Source organism: Condylura cristata, unplaced genomic scaffold (genome assembly GCF_000260355.1).
Source record: "Condylura cristata isolate star-nosed mole 26May11 unplaced genomic scaffold, ConCri1.0 scaffold00032, whole genome shotgun sequence".
Lineage (NCBI taxonomy): Eukaryota > Metazoa > Chordata > Mammalia > Eulipotyphla > Talpidae > Condylura > Condylura cristata.
In genome coordinates this window covers 10,003,189-10,009,487 of record NW_004567133.1, presented here as the reverse complement: position 1 = coordinate 10,009,487, position 6,299 = coordinate 10,003,189, and positions in this window count along the sequence as shown.

Below are 6,299 nucleotides of genomic sequence, written 5' to 3'. Positions count from 1 at the left end.
TTGAAGGAAAAACTTGAAGACTGCACTAAAATTGTGACAGTTCATCAGACAGAAAAGGCAGGGGTGAGGGGCTTCCTCCCCTTGGGTACGCTGCAGCGTCACCCTTCACCAGCAGGCGCCTCCATCGCACCGGTTCTCCCCTTGGACCTTGAAGCTTGTTTCATTAAGTCACTGCTCTGCTTTTTAAATCAACTCGTGAACTGGTGACAATATGTTGGAAAGAACACAGCTGCAGCACACAATTCTAAAACTAATAGATGTCTGCTGCCCTCCAGAAAAGATGCACTAACCTGGCATGCAATATTGATCATACCAGAAATACCTCGTCACTTGCTGCAGACACAGACCAAGCAGTTACACTTCTAGAGCATGACCCTGCAGTCATAGCAGGGGCACAGAAACATGCATGGAGGAGCTGTCACCAGGCTATCTCAGCAGCATTCTAGGCCATTTCTTAAAAGTTACACGTACATCTAAGTCAATCCCTGGTGGCCCTGATCTGCAGGCAACGATGTGGACCTCTAGACCCGCACCGCCTCTGAAGCCCAGCTCCCCTGGGTTTATGAGCTTAAATTATCTGATGTCTGTGTGGGGTAATGATGGCACACATCTCAGAGCACTATTGTGAAGCTAAAATTATGCATTCACAGTAACATGAAGTGAAGGAATACTAGAGTTTAAGTACATCGGTGGGGGAGGGGGGTGGAAAGCAGATACAGAGAGGCTAATGTTAGTAGCATTGATCTATTGCTAGTGGAACTAGCAGGTGAGGTTGTACCAAGTGGTGAGATACTTTTATGTGTGTAGCCTGTTTTAAAAATAAAGCATGTATTTTATTAGAAAAAAAATCTTAAAATTTAACACTCAACATTGACCATGTGAGGAACTACTAATCCTTTAAGTATAATTTCTGTTGACTATAATCTGGTTTGTGAAGTTTGGAACCAGAAACCAGAACTAAAGAGCTTGGTCTGGGGTTAAGATACTGCAACTTGAAGCTCCCTTGTAAAAAAGAAAGGTTCTCCAGGTCTATTACCAGACTCAACTGCAAGGCCCTAAGAACAACTTGAAACTGACAATATTCCTGGATTCTCTCCCACTCAGCTGAGCTTCAGAACTGTAGAAGCATAGCTGCTGTTTACTTCTTCAAACTGCAGTGCTGACAGTCAAAACAAATGGCTGTCTTTGGCTAGGGACAGGCCTGGGGTTTCAGCCTTGTTCCTTGGGTATTCTTGGGCAGGTCATTTAAGCTTGAGTCCATTTCCACAGCTGTATAAAATGTGAGGCAGCTAGTGGGCTTTAATGAGTGTGAAAATTCAATGATCCAGTTTGTAGAAAATGGTTATTTCCCCGCCTCTGAGCCTCAATTTCACTACTCTAAAATGGGGACATTAGCACCTACTTTATATGGTTATGAAGATTAAATTAGGGAAAGCCCAGGTTAATATCCACATGCCAGGAGTGTGCCTTCCCAAGCCCATGTCCTTTTCCAGGATGGGAGGCCCCCCAGGACCTCTACTTTAGAACCCTACATAGGTTCTGGCCATAAGGCCTCCGAGGTCTTGGTCTGCACACACTGTTCTCTTGGTTGATGCTCCCACCTTTGGAAGCCAATGCTGCCAACTTGGCCTCTTGCAAAACACATTCCATTCGTAAGTGCGTTTGTGCATTTTTCCTCCCACACCCTTCTAGGCAGCCAGTGAAGAGCTGCCAAGGCAGCTGCTGGAGGAGCAGATTCTCATTTGGGGGGGAAAGCAACTCCGTGGATTTTACAGAACTCATGATTAGGACTTGGATATACTCCCAAGTTTCTAGCCTCCTTGCTTCATAGTAAGGTTCTTTAGGACATCCAGTCATGTTTTTCATTTCCTGTTGTCCCCCTTTTTGTAAGTAAACTCTTCTCTATTATAAGGAAAACTGATAGAAAATGAAAAATCCAGTAAAGTTAAAATCACATCTAATCCCACAAAACTGCCATTATCTTATGATCATATTTTTCCGTTATTCAAAAGTAGTTTCAATAGCTGTATAATATTCCACTGTCATGGTAATTTCTAATAGCTGCTATTAACAAAGTGTTCCAGTAACATTGCCAGTTACCTCCTTCAGATCTTTGAGATTGTTTGAGGAAATTGTTTGAGGAAAACTTCTTGAAGTCTAACACTTGATTTTTTTTAATTCCAGAAACGTTTTTACCATTTGCTAACATGGATTTGTTTAAAACTCTTTGCCAATTTGATAGGTTTTTCACTGTAGATCTAATTGATACTTGAATATCCTTTATATAGGCATTTTTTTTTTAAGATTTTATTTTATTTGTGCATACAGAACTGGGATACAGGCCAGAGATGTGGAGGGTGAGAGAATTCACCAGAGACAGAGTGGAGTGCAGAACAGGCAGATCAACGAAATGCACTGCTGAGGGGAGCAGCGGGCGGGTCAGGAGAGGTCTGCCACGCCATGTGGTCACCTCCGGGGCAGGCGGGAATTGAACTCATGAAGAAGTGGCTTTAGATTCTCAGTGCTGTGCTTTAACCCGCTGCGCCACCAGGGAGGGCCCTATAGGCATTTTTTTTTAACATAAGATTTTTTGGCTAATTATTTTACTTCACTGAGTTGCCCATATCCTTTGTTCATGTTTCTGTTGAGTATTTTTGTTGATACTGAACTTTCATGGTCTTTATAGTATCTTTTTTGTCAATTACTACACAGTTTTCATTCTTTAAGATATGTAAACTATAGAAGTTTGTCTTCTGTTGCACTCATGCTTAGGAAGTCTTAAGAGAATTAGTTGATATCCAGTGACATATAGAGAGTGAATTTTTAATGACTTAATTTTTACACTTACACCTTTATTACTTCTGGAATTAATTTGAGCATAGGCTACCTTCCCCAAATACTTAAGATTTTACGCTATTACTTAGTTTTTACTTACTAATAAGGATCAGGATCCCTTACTACCTAAATCCATGTATTATGGAGTCATGTACAGTTGTTAGTTTCATCTGTCTTGTTTTACAATCCATCCCAGTTTTGAGGCTCTATTTTAATATACAGCAGTTACCACAAAAATGGAGCCCATGGAGAGTACCCATCAACATGGCTCATAAGACACCACCAAGTTAGATGTCTCACTGCTTACTGCATTGCTGCCATAGTCCACTAGAACTTCCTCAGCACCTGAAGGCAAGAGGCTGAATCAAGGCTAGAGTACTTAGGAAATGCCCGTATAAGTGCCCATGGCATTCATAAGACAGAGCCAACCTCAGACATCACAGCAAAGGAAAGATGAGGCTGGCTCCCCGGCTTCTCCTTCCCAGACTTTTGATCTAGGTCAAAATCTAGAGCTTGAAGATGTCTCTAGGGCCACTCCAACCATGTGCTTTGGCATATAGATCTGAGAAGAAGGGAGAGACCCGTGCTGGGAACCCTTCGATGTTCCTCTGAACTCTCAGCTCTACCTTCAAATATACCTTTCTTACTAGAAAAATTCCATTCCACCTACTGTCATGCTTATCTGTTGAGTGTGTGAAATTACTTGCCTTCTTCCCATCTCCTACCCCCCACAACCAAAAACTATATTTCAGCTTAATCTGACCAGCACTATGACACTTATAGGGTGAGGCACTATACAAGAGCCAACTATTAAGTATATGGTCTGGGAGGTATAAAAATTATCACCCTTAGATTTCCTTGCAGCCTCCATCTGATAACCTTGATAAAAGGGGAAATTTCAGTTAAGGAAATTTTATAGTCTCTAACTAGAAAGAGGCTATTGCCATGACTCCAGAGCCCAATCCAACTGAAAAGATAAAGCACATCTAATCTTTTAGGAGATGCCCACATGCGCCTGGGAAATGTTTGTGGAGGCCATTAGGCCTCAATCAAAGAAATAAGATGACTCCCCAATAGCATTCCAGAAAATACAACAAAAGGAAGCTAAGGGTCACAAGGCTCTACCATAACAAGACTTCTAGAATGTAACAGCCAACTGCAGCCACAAAGGATGTTAGTCTAAGCCTGCCCATCACCCCAGCCTGGCATAGAGGGAAGCTGATCCCCAAGAGCAGCAGTGACTCAGGAAAGGTTGCATGTGACCAAGGCAACCACCCCGGCCCGTTCTCCGGGTTTCCTAATTCACCCCACAGCCTTTTAGAGCCTGTAGTGACCGTGCTTGTCTCTCAGGTACTTTACATGCACTTTGTTAACTCAAACACAGATGGAAACAAGTGTCTTGATGATACAGATGAGTAAACGGAAACTCAGATTTCACTAACTTGCCGAAAGTAACAGCAGTGGCAGCATGTCTCCTTGGCTGTTGCTGTCACCCCGGCGTGTGGTGAAGCCATCCTTTCAGCAGTGTTCAAGTGTGATTTTTACTCCTCTCTGCAGTCTGTACAGCCCAATGGTAATGGCCATGAAAGGCTCCTGTGCATTCTGCGTACAAGAGCACATGAAGCCCAAAAGCCACCCCACCAGGCTTTAGTGACAGGCCATCATTCATGTTTGGAATCTGGGAATCCTGTGTGACCTGGGCTATTTTTCAAGAAGCTGCTATCCAATTATGTTGGGGGCAAGACCAGGTTCAATCTTACTCCATAATAAAACCACCAATTTTGTATGTTTTGTTCCAGAGTTGGCAATACTCAAGTAAACAAATTTATTAATTCCAACAGCAGGTAACCTTCCAAAAAAACAAAAAACAAAAAAAAAAAAAACATCGAAAAAAATGTAGACATCAAAGACAAAAATGTGTATAACAAGTTAATAAAAATATTCAAGGGGCCATTTGGAGAGTGCAACAGTGCAGAGAATACAAACAAAATATTGACTTTTGTCAACAAGTTTGTACAGCCTCACAAAACACACACTGGTCACAAACCAAGAGGAATCCACAAAGGTGGAGGGTCACATGAGCAGTGGACTCATCACCTCAGCGGGTTAAGGCAGGGAATCTATAGGACCAACTCATCCAAGCCCTGTTTGCCTATTGCTTCAAATTCCCCCTTTGAAACCTAGAATCATATTCATTAGTGCAACAGGTAAGAGCAATTAATCACAGACTTGGGGGCTAAGGACCAGGGTCAGAGGGAAGACACTTCCCAGAATAAATGTGTGTTGGGGGGAAAAACCTACAGCAGCTGCTGAATGGCTTCCTTTGGCAATATCTAAGATTTGTGTTGAGAGGAACAGGAAGGGGAAGTAGGTGGTGGAAATCGGTGTCCACAAGAGCAGGCTGACATCCTAAGAGGAGGAACAGAGGAGATGGGCACCCCAGCCTATGAATCAAAAGCAGCCTGGAGATTATACACAGAGCTGTTCGAACCATCTTGGCTTTTGCAAACTGTGAGCATCTTTCAATTAGGAAAAATGCCTGCTGATCCTTACAGAAACACCATCCGAGTCCAAGCAAAACTGGATGTGTGCTAATTCATCACAGCTTTCCAGAGGAATCAACTCTGATGGGGAGAAGGGTGGAAACACCCTCTATGTGATTCAGAAAAGAGTGTGGCCTAAGAGGAGGCTGGCTCTATGTCACATGTCCTCAAATGAGGCCCAATTAACACACTTGAATAACTTATGTCCTTTCAGCCATTTATAAAATTACTTCTGAAGTCCTCCAAGGAAGACCTTTGTCAATCAGCAAGATTTTCAAGTCTCCCAAGAAGACCTTTGTCAGTTACCAAGATGTTCATGTCACCACTAACCAAACACTAGACACAGCGTGGCAAAGCAGACAGTGACAACAAACCCAGCAGCAGCTTCCTTCCAGCCCTTCTAACTATAGAATCGAAACTTTGGGCTTTACTACACTGAAGTTGTCATTTAAATGACAAATCGAGCTCCTTAAGTATAGCTCTAAAAGATTTTTAAACTTTTAGACCCAAGTCCTTATCTCAGTAAATTTTCATTATTTTTAGAACAAAATTTGGCAAAGCAGAGAATAGGAGGTGATCACGTGACTACAGAGTCCCACACCCCATGCTCTCCAGCACGGAGGGCTGTTTTAGCACCAGCCTCTGGGAGATTGGCCCTGTTTCAATGACCAACTAATACTGTGTGGCTTAATTCCTTCTTTCCACAAAATCTAGTTCTGCTAGGGAAGTCTCAAACATCGCCCTGTACAATTCCAGCTGGATTTCCATAGGCGAGGGGGTTTGGATGAAATGTGATTCTTCACTTAGTTTTAGAAGAGATGGGGTTTGCACCCAACTCACAAGGGCACATCTGGCAGGGATGAGGCTGAGGGAGGACTGGTGAGGCAACCAGCTGAAGCCTAGCAAAGTGTCATGATGGCG